The following is a 13,462-nucleotide window of genomic DNA, read 5'->3' as shown; positions in this document are numbered from 1 at the left end:
CGTCGTTGATTCCCAATTGTGTCGGTGCGCTACTCGCTTCAACACAGAGAAAATCTGTAGATTTAAAGTATCAGTTTTGTAGATTCTACAAAACTGAGAACATTCACATCTTAGATCAGTGTATAATTGATAATAAATCGCGACCCATATTTTCTCAATTAAGGATTCAAAAACCTAATGAAATAATCAAACTATTCAAAACACATTACAACACACTGTAAAATAAATAAAAAAAGATTGGCATTGATACAACAACATTGCCTTCTATCTATACTTGATAGTAATCCTCATTTGATTATGGATGATCCCAATGAAATATATGACCTTTCAGAGATCTATTCTTGAAGTTGGATCTTTCGCCAAACGGACCGATCATTTTGTTTATTGTTAATTTCTCCAAAGAGCCATTTACCAACACTTTGATGACTGGATATTTTTTTCACAACTGACATGCTGGAGCATTTAGAAATTAAAATGCGAGCTATTTTAAAGCCATTTAACATGTTTTTTTGCCTAGTAGAGCAGTCATTGGCTATATGGCAGTATTCAAGTAATCAAAATGTTAATATAAACATTCATATCGCAGTATCAGCGCATTTCAACTAAATTCTTATTATAAATATTATAAGTTCATTTACCATTCAAGCCAATTACGTATCTTGAAAATTGTGATACACCATTATGATTCTTGACTTGAAAGCACTGATAGATATTGTTGCTTGAGAGATGTTCAGCTACATTTTGCAGTGATTTCATTCAGTGTACTTCTGTCATAGTTACGTACAATATTTGGTGTTCTGCAGAATCGTTGTAGCTGTTTAAATAACTGTTGTTCTGTATTGTATAAACAGTCTTCTAAAAGAGATTGAAAGAGGTAATTCGGTATGGGACAATAATCATTTATTTTCAATCAATCAATCATAAACATTTTTATTCCAAAATAAAACAAAACATATACAAATACAATACAATGATGGAATGGAATGGGATACAAAATAAGCACTTTGTTGAACAATATCATCACCATATAATATAATAAAAGAGAATATTGGAATATTGAATTATTTTTTTAGTGCTGCCACATTGTCACAAGGAAATGGAATAAACTATGCTTGGAAAAAAACTAGAGACAAATCAATTATGACCTCTGTACACTTCAAATGACATAAGTTACTTCACAAAAAGGGTTTTCCATGGCCGTACAATTGTCAAAATACAGCACAAATTGACTTTTGAAAAAAAAAAAATACTACTAAAATTATTATATAAGTAAGTTTAGAACTTATTATAACTTACTTTGAAATATCTCAGTATAAACCAGCTGGTTAGGACACAATGGAAGACACCCACAATTACAGTATAATAATGCTTATTTTTTAAACATTTAACATGTGATATGTAGGCTTGATTGAAATATATATTTATACTGGCTAACCTCTTCAGTCAAAGACTGGTCTCCCAGAGGGCCCAGTTGGTAATCAGTGGCTGTGATGTACTAATACACCGGGGTAACCCCCTACTCGTCTCGAAAGATGTACTAGGTTCTTTAAAGTGCACACGAGCAAGTTGTGTACACTGGACCTATGGTTTATAGTCCTTATCCAAGAAGCTTCAAGCCTAAAAGAACAACAACAAAGAACAATATAAAATTAAACTTCTATTTTTAATATTTTTACTGGTCAGCCATTTAAAGGTGAGAATGCCTATAGAATATAACAATCAAAGTTACCTAGAAATATGCTATTGCTATTATTAGATTTAATTTCTTTATTGGTCACTTTTTTTTCCAAAGTATCAATTGAAATGTTAATACTTTCATAATTGTAAAAATTAATGAACTTTAAAAATAGTATTTATTATGGCAAATAAACAAGTATGTAAAATGGATTTTATTTTGAAAATTATCAATTGATCAAATATGAGACAAAACAACACTTAACAGCATAACTAAAGTAAAAATAAATAAATACAAGAGTTAGGCACATCTTCTCTCACTTAATTACAAATGTAGGCTACTATGTGATCAGAAACACAGACTGGCGTACAAAGCTACACAAAACATTTTGTACATAAGCTAATAAATATAACGAAGTAAATGCATGAGAGTGTTTCTGTGTTAATTAATGTTGATATTCATAACACTGGGCCATATGGACAAATAGGAACAGAGACACTAGGAGAAAGAGATAGATAACTAGGAATTCATTCACATTAATTAAAATGAAGCTTGACAAAGCAAAAGTGTTTTTAAATCTCATTCACGAACAAATTAGCTAAACAAATTAAAAAGACCCAACAAAGCAAATTCTATCTTGAGTGTTTACAAATAGCAAATTACAAAGTTTTTCAGATCATTCACGAATCAATTAGCTGAAAAAATTATCAACAAATATCCAAATATATACAATATTCAAATATTGTTCAGTATAATGTAATTTGTAACATTGAGATTACATGAGAAATCCTATTATAAACCTTTTAGTTGAAAGGGTGTGGTTTGAAAACATGTGGGTTGTTCTCCAATCAATCTCTAAATAAGAGAGGTGTTCCAATATTGCACTGTGAGATCTGAGACAATCGCTTCATCATTCAGTTGAGGTGTAAAAGACATTGAATTATAGTTGTAAGAATTACATTCTTTCAATTTAAATTGATAGGGAAGTTGATGATGTCTTCAAATTTTAATTAATTTTACAGTTTATGTTTGAGATTGAAGAGCCCCTAAAATTTCACAATTTCTCTAAGCTTGTGCTTTCAATCAATCAATTATTTACACAATATGAGTGTAGGTATCTATTATTATACCAGTGACTCCAGGCTAGTGGCTGTATAGGCTAGTCACTCCGTAGGCTAGGTTGGCGACTCCTTGGCCAGCCACTCTATAGACAAGTAACTTCATTAGCAAGTGACTCTATTAGACATGTGATAGTAACTTGCCTATGGCTAGAAACTTGGCGATTTCTAATACACTGCAAGGTAGATCAGGTGAAAATACAACATAATACTTGTCGTTTGACTGCATACTTTTCTAATCTAGTTAAATGAAAATAACCTGTCAATTGTATTTAGTGAGCTTTCAAGAAATGTAACATAAAATGTACGCCGTGGTTAGGATTCCGGCACCGGAACTCAACTGCCCAGCGTTAGGGAATCCGACACGCTATTGCGCATGCCCAGAGCGAGGTAATCAGCGACTCTATTTTTGTCTACAGACTAAAGCGTGGTTCCCACTATCGACACAAGGACGTAACGCAAGTGAATTGACCAATCACAAGCGATGGCTTATTCGCTTGTGATTGCTAACTGTCTATAACTTCGCTTGTCATTGGTTAAAACACTTGCGTTACGTTCTAGTGGGAACCAAGCTTTACAGCGATCGATCATTTTAATAGCTGCGCCACGGCGAACTAGCCGGCCTACATGCCTACTAATACTAGTAGGCCTACCAGCTAGATGTGACCATTGGGCCTATTTATTTCGTAATTAAAAAAGTCGTTGCTTAATTCATATATAAACTTTATATAATTATGAATTATAATTACATGACTAGTTTTAATTTTTATGATTTTTCAAGTACAAAATAAAAGATTTTATATAACGCACTTATATACTGTACATAACATCATGCAATCGTATACAAGTTGATTTGTTGACAGCAGCCGCCGGGCGGATGTGAAAAAAAAACTGTTCGGAAGAAGTCGGTTTCGCAACGCTACGCTATTCATTTTCGTACATTTCTTGAAATACGCATATCATAATAATTATTTTAACGCGTGGCGTAATTATTAATTCATGTATGGCCTAGGCCAAGTTTCATCCATCGCTCTCTCCCCTGCGCGACGACTAACTAGGCCACAACAAAGATAGTGACACTATCTTTGGCTACACAGTACATCCCTAGTTAACACTCCGACTCTCGGGTAATGTGGTGCGCGGTCTGTGGCACTAGTGCAAGCTATAATTACTTCGCTCTGGGCATGCGCAATAGCGTGTCGGATTCCATAACGGTGGGAAGTTGAGTTCCGGTACCGGAATCCTAACCACGGCGTAAAACGTATTCTAAAGCATTCATGATCTGCTGTATGTTAGCTGTACTGGCTACCTTTCACTCATGTCAGGATGACGTGTGTCTACCAATTCCTCCAAGTAAGTAAAGTATTTAAACGAAAAATGGAGACAAAAAAAATATACAACTCAGGTCTCTGGTCCATTGTAGAGTCGCCGACTTCTACATCAGTACTTTCTATGAATGAATGATTCATTGGTCACAAGAACGTTAGTACAATCACTTGGAAAACATCTCACGACAATGCAAACAAGTTGAAAAAACTTAAATTAAATCCTCTTTTAAAAAAATGAATTTTATGCTAACATTATTAACAACCTTTTTGTTAAAAAATACTTTGAAATAACAGGGCAGGTAGGTACGGTTTCAAACTGACCACTTTTTCACCACAGGCCTTTGACAACCATGGGCTGCACATGGGAGTGTTCCTTTTTCTTGCAACAACCGCACCACTTTATTTCTTGTGGCTACATCACTGAATAAAACCTTCACAATTTATGTTGAAATATTGCGTATTCAAAACAAAATGTGATCGTGTAATGCCAATGCCAACTGTGCAATTTTAGAGTGTTTTATGAGGGACTGTGGTGACATTTTACAACATTATCCTTATGCTGTGAGTGGTGAATATGTGATACGGCAAATTGATGGAGGTCCACGGTTAATTGTATACTGTGACATGAGAAAAGATGGAGGTTGGACGGTAAGTATAGGCCAACCTATTCAAAGATATCAGCAAGTGCAATTCCAAAAGCCTTGGCAGAGCTTACTAAGGGCAGGGAGTACAACTCCCTGCTAAGGGTACGTTCACATGTACGGCACAAGACTGGCGTGGTTCACGCAAGTGGTAAGCTAATCCACGGATTACTGTCCAAGTGTTCGGCGTTCATTATATTAATGTTAAATACACAAGTTTACACATGGTACCTTCATCGTAATATTAGTGGTCAGGTTCTTAATTCATTTATTTCCATTTACTCCAGTTGATGGGCTTGCCATCAATGTTTTAGTAAGTCTTTAGAGTATAGATCATTTCATTATCAGGTTATACAGAGAAGACAAGATGGATCAGTTGATTTCTACCGTAATTGGTTAGAATACAAAGAGGGTTTTGGAAATGTGAACACAGAGTTCTGGCTTGGTAACGAACAAATCAATCGTATAACATCTGACGGAGGTTTTGAGCTCTTAGTAGAGATGAGGGACCACTTAGACAAAATGAAGTTTGCAAGATATTCTCACTTTGGCATTGGTCCTGAGGACTCTAACTATAAGTTGACAATCAGTGGATACACAGGAACTGCAGGTTAGTGCATTCAATACATTTGTAAAAAAATAGGTTTTTTAAAACTACTCGTATCAAAAAAACTGTACATTAAATAAAATTATGTTTTAAAATTACAAATCACAAATTATAACTCTTGCCTCTTGTACAAAAATGAGGTTTTTGGACAATCCAATTCCAGTTTACTTGTTACTTTTAGACTGCTTGCCGGCTTTTGAAAATTCTGTCTTATCTTTTAACATCTGAAGATTTGAAAATAATACTAAAAAGTGGTCCAGAATTAAGAGCGTGGTCCGGATTGCCTCCAAAATTTAATGAAGTGGTCCTTGACCACATATCTCTGTATTTTTGATTTTGCAATAAATTTTATTTCTATTTGCAAATCATGTAAAAAATATCAAATAAAAGAACGGAAATTGAATTTGACCAAAATATTTGGAAATTATTTAGGTTAGAAATAAAAGAAACTGATTTCAAATTAATACTGCAAATAACGTTTTCAGGTACAACATTTTTCGTGAATAACTTTTCGTTTGTTGATATTTTAGTCTTAGGCCTAATTTAGCTTAATATATAGCTATTTTTTGTATTACAAAGGCCAAATAGATTACCGCTTTTCTTGACAAGCCATTATATTATAAAATCCGGTATCATAGCCAAGGCCCATACAGTAGGACTAAAAATAACGGTATATGCAACATACTAAAGCTTAAAGAAATTGGACAAATGTTTAAAGAAAAGCCTCTAAAAACATCTGAAAAGTAGAACAAAACAATTCTAATAATGATATTGACGTGAATCTCATGCAAAATAATTCTACGCCTCTGTGAAATAGCCCCATGTTTTCACCAGTCATGTCATAATTAGACCACAATATTTAAAAGTTTAAACAACAAATACTAATCATTTGATATTTTTTTATTATCCACGTCTCACATAATGTAAAGCCCAAAGGTGAATGCAAAGTACTCTCTAAACACTCTATAACGTAAATTTTTGGATGACCTCCCACTTCAAAATTGGTTCTTACGGGCCTGAAACAAATCTAACATGTTCAAATGCACTCACAGTACAACAACAACTTCTATTCTGTAATGCAACAACTCACAAGGTCAAAGGACATTCAATAGGTATAATTTTAAAATTATTATACTGCATTTACTGCAGTAACTACATTTACTGATTTTAGTTTGTTTTAATGTAGTAGACATTTATGAGGCAGTCAATGCAACAGTATGTTTATGATTAATGTTGTAGTAGGCATTTATGGGGCAGTTAATGTAACAGTATGTGTATGATTAATGTAGTAGGCATTTATGAGGCAGTTAATGCAACAGTATGTGTATGATTAATGTAGTAGGCATTTATGAGGCAGTTAATGCAACAGTATGTGTATGATTAATGTAGTAGGCATTTATGAGGCAGTCAATGCAACAGTATGTGTATGATTAATGTAGTAGGCATTTATGAGGCAGTCAATGCAACAGTATGTGTATGATTAATGTAGTAGGCATTTATGAGGCAGTCAATACAACAGTATGTGTATGATTAATGTAGGCATTTATGAGGCAGTCAATGCAACAGTATGTGTATGATTAATGTAGTAGGCATTTATGAGGCAGTCGAGGCAGCAGTATATGTATGATTAATGTAGTAGGCATTTATGAGGCAGTCGAGGCAACAGTATGTGTATGATTAATATCCAAACAAGCTTGCTAAATTCGGTACATAATTTTTTTTTTTTTCATTTCATTTATTTCAATATCATTATCGCAGCCTTAGCTGAATTACAAAGACATTTACATTTGTTCAATATTAAAATTTGTATAAAAGTACAAAACCAATGATAAAAAAATATAAAAAAGGAGGCAATTTACACAAGAAATACAATACAGGAACATTCAAAAAGTTTAGCTTAAAATATTAAAATAGAAAAGAAAAAAACACCTAAAAGCATCAATAAGAATCGCAAAGCTGTACTGGGTGATATATACTGATTATTCATTTAGAAGCGAGATAAGGTATGGTATTGCACTTTTTCTATATCTTTCAACTCTGCATTTGGGTTGTTGATACTTTACACGTCTTACTGTAGTTTCATGTTACTTACATTCTTCACTGGAAACCATTTTCCAAAATGAATACTTTTTGAACAATTCAGAGCAAACTTATAGCATAGATTACGCCTTCTATCAGATAAAGTGTCTAAAGAAAGATCATTGAGTGCTTGGTCATAACATATGTAGTCATTACACAATATTATTCTGCAAGCCCTTTTTTGGACAGATTCTATCATATCACTTTGTTTCTTAGTGAGACTAGAATGCCATACTGGGACAGCATATTCAACACTTGGTCTTATGTAACTCTTAAATACATCTACAAGATCAAATTTCGGAAGATTGAACTTTCTTAATCTACATAATATATGCAGACGTCTGCTGGCTTTGGATACAATTTCTTTAACGTTACGGTCCCAATTGAGGTTAGCTTGTATCCATAAACCTAGTAACTTAGTTTCATTAACGATTTCAATTGTAGCATTACCAATGAAAAGGGGTTCATGTTCATATTGATTTCTTTGAAAGTTAAAATACATAGTTTTACATTTAGTTGGGTTAAGTTTTAGTTTGTTTTCATTAGACCATACATTCAGTAAAGCAACATCATTCTGAATTGAGGAAATTACATCCTTTTTTACTATCTGTCCTATGCACAAATCATCTACATATTTCAAAGTTTTACATGGCGAGTCTTGCATGGCATCATTAATTAGAGCAAGAAAGATCATAGGCCCAAGGAGCGTACCTTGAGGGACGCCACATGTTAGATTAACACTCATTGATAAGGTGGATTTATAGCGTACTTGTTGTCTACAACCAAGTGTTACTAATTTAGAAACTGCTATTGTGTGGTCAACACAATCGAATGCTTTACTAAAGTCAGTTAAAACTAACTGACCAACAGATTTGGGAATGTTACTACCTTCATAGAACACATTTAGTAGATCAACCAAATTATGGGTTGTAGAAAAGTGTTTACGGCAACCATATTGGTTGTTATCAAGATTTTTCTCGATATCTGTTAAGAGCCATTTTTTAATGAAGCCCTCAGCTACCTTAGCTAGGATACATGTAAGTGAGATTGGTCGAAATTTGTCAACCCTAGTACAACCATTTTCTTTGGGAACCGGAGTAACAATAGCATCCTTCCACATAGTTGGGACATGACCCTCACTGAGGGAGGCATTTAAGATATTAGTCATAGGGATGCTTAGTTCGCATGCAAAATCTCTTATTAATCTGTTAGGCACATTATCAGGGCCCGGGGACTTTTTTACTTTAACTTTTCTTAATTGATTGTACATTTCCCATTCTTTTACATTAGGGGGTTTATTAGCAGGTAAATACGTAGGGAGCTTACATAAATCAATACTAGGTCTGCTTTGGGAAGTAGTGATCAGTTTATTCAATAGTATGCAATAAAAGATGCCTGGTAATGTTACGTAAAAACAGAAAAGTATAAGAACGTAAATATAAAGAAACAAGTTAAGAATTGGGGGGTAACAATAAAACAAAGGTGAATAAATGGTTTTAAGTGATTTAAACATCTTATGACAATGCAATTATGTGAGAACAGACTCCTGAAAACGCTATTGTAAAATTATTATGTAAAATCAATCAAGTGGCTTGTACAAATTAAGCAAAGTATGCAGATGAAAGGAAAATAATGGATAAAAGATTCTTAGTCAGTCCAAGTGTTTACAACAACATTCCGATCACTAGTATGGCAATGGAATTTCGAAAAGTTTACCGGAACTATTTCAATGGAATTTCGAAAAGTTTACCGGAATGCCAGTTGAAGTTCGCCATTTTCCAGCCGTAAAACGAAGCTTGGTACCTTTATTGTACATCTCTTTTACTTGTGATCTCCATTTCTTTTTTTCCAGTAGATCGGCAGCAGTAAGATCATCTATGATATAAAATTTCTGGCTATCTAGCGCAGAACTTCGTTGTTTCATAACTTCAATCTTAGAAGCGTATGAGAGAAAACGGGCAATGATATGCCTTGGCTTACCGTTCATACTTTTACCATCTCGGTGGGCCCGTTCGATTGTTGGCCTGGGATCGAGTGTGAAAAAATCGGAAAGAATTTTCTCAAAGATTAACTTACAGTTGGTGAAAATCTGAAACGGTTTGTGGATATTTTTTGCCTGTATAATAAAAAGTTTGAGATATTTGACTATCAGATTTAGGAACTGAAACCATTGACACTACTTCTAGTCCTATAAAGGTGGTTAGATGAAACTCTTTTAAACTTTTCAGTCAAATAAGGTACAGATTTTCCATAAAAAATCTTATGAACATGATTTAGTTTGAGTTGGCAAATTCTATCCTCTAAAAATAATTGACCGATTTGGTTCAGTTCGTCTTTACCAATATGTGCTCGATTATTTATATATTTATTTTATAGACCTAGCAACTTTATTTTGACTGTTTTGAAGTCTTTGTTTAAGTTTTTTAGAAACAGCTGGAAACCAGGAGCAACATGCATAATCAAAGTGACAGGTAATGAGTGCAGAGCATAGAATGTTGCGAGAAAAGAAATTTAGACATGCAGAATGTCTATACAAAAATTTAAGTCCTGAATTATTCTTACCAAGAACTTTTTGAACCATAGATTCTCCAGACAGGTCTTCATCAAGCAAACAACCAAGATATGAGATCATATTCTTCTTACATATCAACTTAGTTTTAAAAATAACAGCAAAATCAAGAACATTCTTAAGTTTTCTTTTAGTACCAAAAAATATTGACTCAGTTTTATCAAGATGTAATGATAGTTTGTTGTTTACAGTATAAGCCAGTTGTTACATGATGCCAGATTTGGACTTCAATATTGTATCTTCAGCATATAACATAAAAAAGAGGTCCTAAAATGCTACCTTGGGGAACTCCGCTAGATATAGTACATGGTTGGGACTGAACGCCATTTACTGATGTCATTTGTTTGCAATCTTTCTTCTTTATCAATGCCCATATGAACCAGTTTTTGCAATAATATCTGATGGTTGACTGTATCAAAGGCCTTTTGTATGTCAAGGACCATCAAACCTGTAAAGTTACCTTTAGATATTTCAGATCTTTTGTGATCGTTTAAATTAATTTTTAAAAATATTGATTTTTTTGTATTACAAAGGTCAAATAGATGACCGCTTTTCTTGACAAGGCACCATATTATAAACATCCGGGATCATAGCCAAGGCCCATACAGTAGGACTAAAAATAACGGTATACGCAACATACTAAAGCTAAAGAAATTGGACAAACATTAAAAGAAAAGCTTCTAAAAACATCTGAAAATGGAACAAAACAATTCTAATAATGATATTGAAGTGAATCTCATGCAAAAAAAACTTCTACGCCTTTGTGACATATAGCCCCATGTTTTCACCAGTCATGTCATAATTAGACCACAATATTTAAAAGTTTAAACAACAAATAATAATCATTTGATACTTTTTGATTATCAATTGATGTCGCTTCTCAAATATAATGTAAAGCCCAAAGGTGATCATCTTGAATGTAAACTGTCTATAAAGTACATTTTTGGATGGACCTCCCACTTCGCAATTCCTTCTTACAGGCCTGAAACGAATCTATTAAAATGTTCACATACCCACAGTACAACAACTTATCTTATCAATAGATCATGTTAAAATTATTATACTGCATTTACTGCAGTAGCTACATTTACTGATTTTTGTTTTAATGTAGTAGACATTTATGAGGCAGTCAATGCAACAGTATGTGTATGATTAATGTAGTAGGCATCTATGAGGCAGTCAATGCAACAGTATGTGTATGATTAATGTAGTAGGCATTTATGAGGCAGTCAATGCAACAGTATATGTATGATTAATATCCAAACAAGCTTGCTAAATAATTGCACAAACAGGTTAGATATAACAAAATATAATTACTGCCAGTAACTACAGAATTATAGAATTCTCTACCCAAAATAATTTTTGTTGTAAAAATCCTCCTTGTACCTTACAATAACATAGCCCACTCGCACATTAAAGTTATTTTTTAGACAGTGGTCCCTCAAAAAGGAGCCAGTTATAACAACTAAGGACCACTCTGATTTAAAAGTACACAAAATAAAGTTAAAGAAATTGAAATTAAAAATCATAGTGTGAATCTAGTACAGTTTCATATAACTTGTGTTTTCTTCTTTCTTCTTCATTATTAAATGCATTGCTTTTAAAGTAAAATTAACTATGACAAAACAAAATATATAAAATATTAAAATAAAGCAACTATGATATAAGAATAGTTAATAAAAAATATATATACAGTACATATAAAAAAAACTATTTATATAATTGTGCTATGATTTAATTTATGGCATACAATTTACAGATAAATGAAATCAATTATAAAATATATTACGAATTTTAGGGTATACTGTATATTATTATTTTCCCTTTTTGTATATCAAATATCTTTTATTTTATAACACAAAGAAAAACAAATATTTTAAAATGAATGTTAATTTAAGATTTTATGAAGTAAACTAAAGATGATCTAATATTATCTTGTTTGTTTAGGTGATTCTTTGGAATACAGCAATGGTCACCAATTTACAACGTATGATAGAGACAATGATAAGAATAGACATAGTAACTGTGCTGAGCTATACAAAGGTGCTTGGTGGCACAATGCCTGTAATCATTCAAACCTGAATGGCCTTTACCTTACACCAGGTACAAATGATGTGACAAGCACCAGCTGGTATCATTTCCATAGTAATTACAACAGTCTCAAGAAGACAGTGATGATGGTTAAAAGAGCACCATAAGAGAATGTTCATGTTTCAGACCTGAACAGGCTTTACCTTACACCAGGTACAGCTGATTACACTGGCATCAACTTGTATACTTTTGATAGAGGCCTTAGACAAATGTGGTTGGTGGTACAAAAGCTGTCATGATTCAGACCTGAACAGGCTTTACCTTACACCAGGTACACATGATTCTAAAGGCATCAACTGGAATGCTTTTGAAGGGATGATGGTTAAAAGAGCACCATAACAAATCAGAATCTGTAATTATTGAATAATTTAGATTCTTCTTTGTTTCTTTTAAATATCATTTTGCCTTATCATTAAATAATTATTTTATTATAATAATCCAAATGTTATAACATTAATAACCAATATATTGTCAATGTCATATCAACTGTGATTTGTTTAAAATTTATTATATGGAATTTTTTATTTTGAATTTTAAAGTATATAATATAGTAACAATGAATTTGTTGTTATTAATCATTTTTAAATATTATACCAAATAATATAATGTAAAAAAATTATTAATTTTATTAAGAATTTAATTAATATTTTAAAACTATGCTAATAAATGCATAATAGTAACATTATTATTATTGTTGTTTTTAATTAATAAAATCAAATTGATATCTAATCATAAATCTTAATCTAATTTTAGGAGTATTTTCAATGGATATTTGCAATAGTTTTTAAATTGAATCTTGTTTTGAAATGATTAAAAATTAAATAAAAACTTACAATAAATGTAGGCCTACATATTATATATCTTATTATATTGGTTTTGATCTAAGAAATTAGTGACATAAGGAAACACAAGATGAATGCTAATGTATTTTCCAAGGTAAAGGTAAAAGTATATAAATATTAAAAAGCAAATAAACAACTACAAAATTCAACTTTGAATGTATTAGCGTCAAAAATCACTTTCAGAAAAAACAAAAATTTGATCAATTCTTTTTGTATGAATTTAACTTATGAATCTGCTTGTACTTTGATGTTTGTATGTTAGTTATACACATTGTTGTTACTGTACACATATGGGGTATCAAAATTACCATAATGGTACAGGAAGGTTCTAAACTGTATTGAACATCATCCGCCATCTTGAATACAAGTTATGGGTCAAAATTCCCAACCTTTTTTCCACTTTTTGTATTTTTCTGTTCGTTATACAAATTTCTGTTTCTGCACGTAACCATACATGGCTATCAAAATGACTGCAATTGTCTGTGAAGGTTTTAAACTACATTAAAAAAATT

General features: G+C 32.4%; 1 pseudogene; it reads left to right on the top strand.

Annotated features, from left to right (window-relative positions):
* Positions 1-4,640: 4,640 nt before the first annotated feature.
* On the top strand, positions 4,641-12,450 carry LOC140041293 (angiopoietin-related protein 2 pseudogene; annotated as a pseudogene).
* Positions 12,451-13,462: the final 1,012 nt, after the last annotated feature.

Source organism: Antedon mediterranea, chromosome 1 (assembly GCF_964355755.1).
Source record: "Antedon mediterranea chromosome 1, ecAntMedi1.1, whole genome shotgun sequence".
In the NCBI taxonomy this organism is placed as follows: domain Eukaryota; kingdom Metazoa; phylum Echinodermata; class Crinoidea; order Comatulida; family Antedonidae; genus Antedon; species Antedon mediterranea.
Note: the sequence above shows the minus strand (reverse complement) of the source record. Positions and strands in the feature narration are given on the sequence as shown.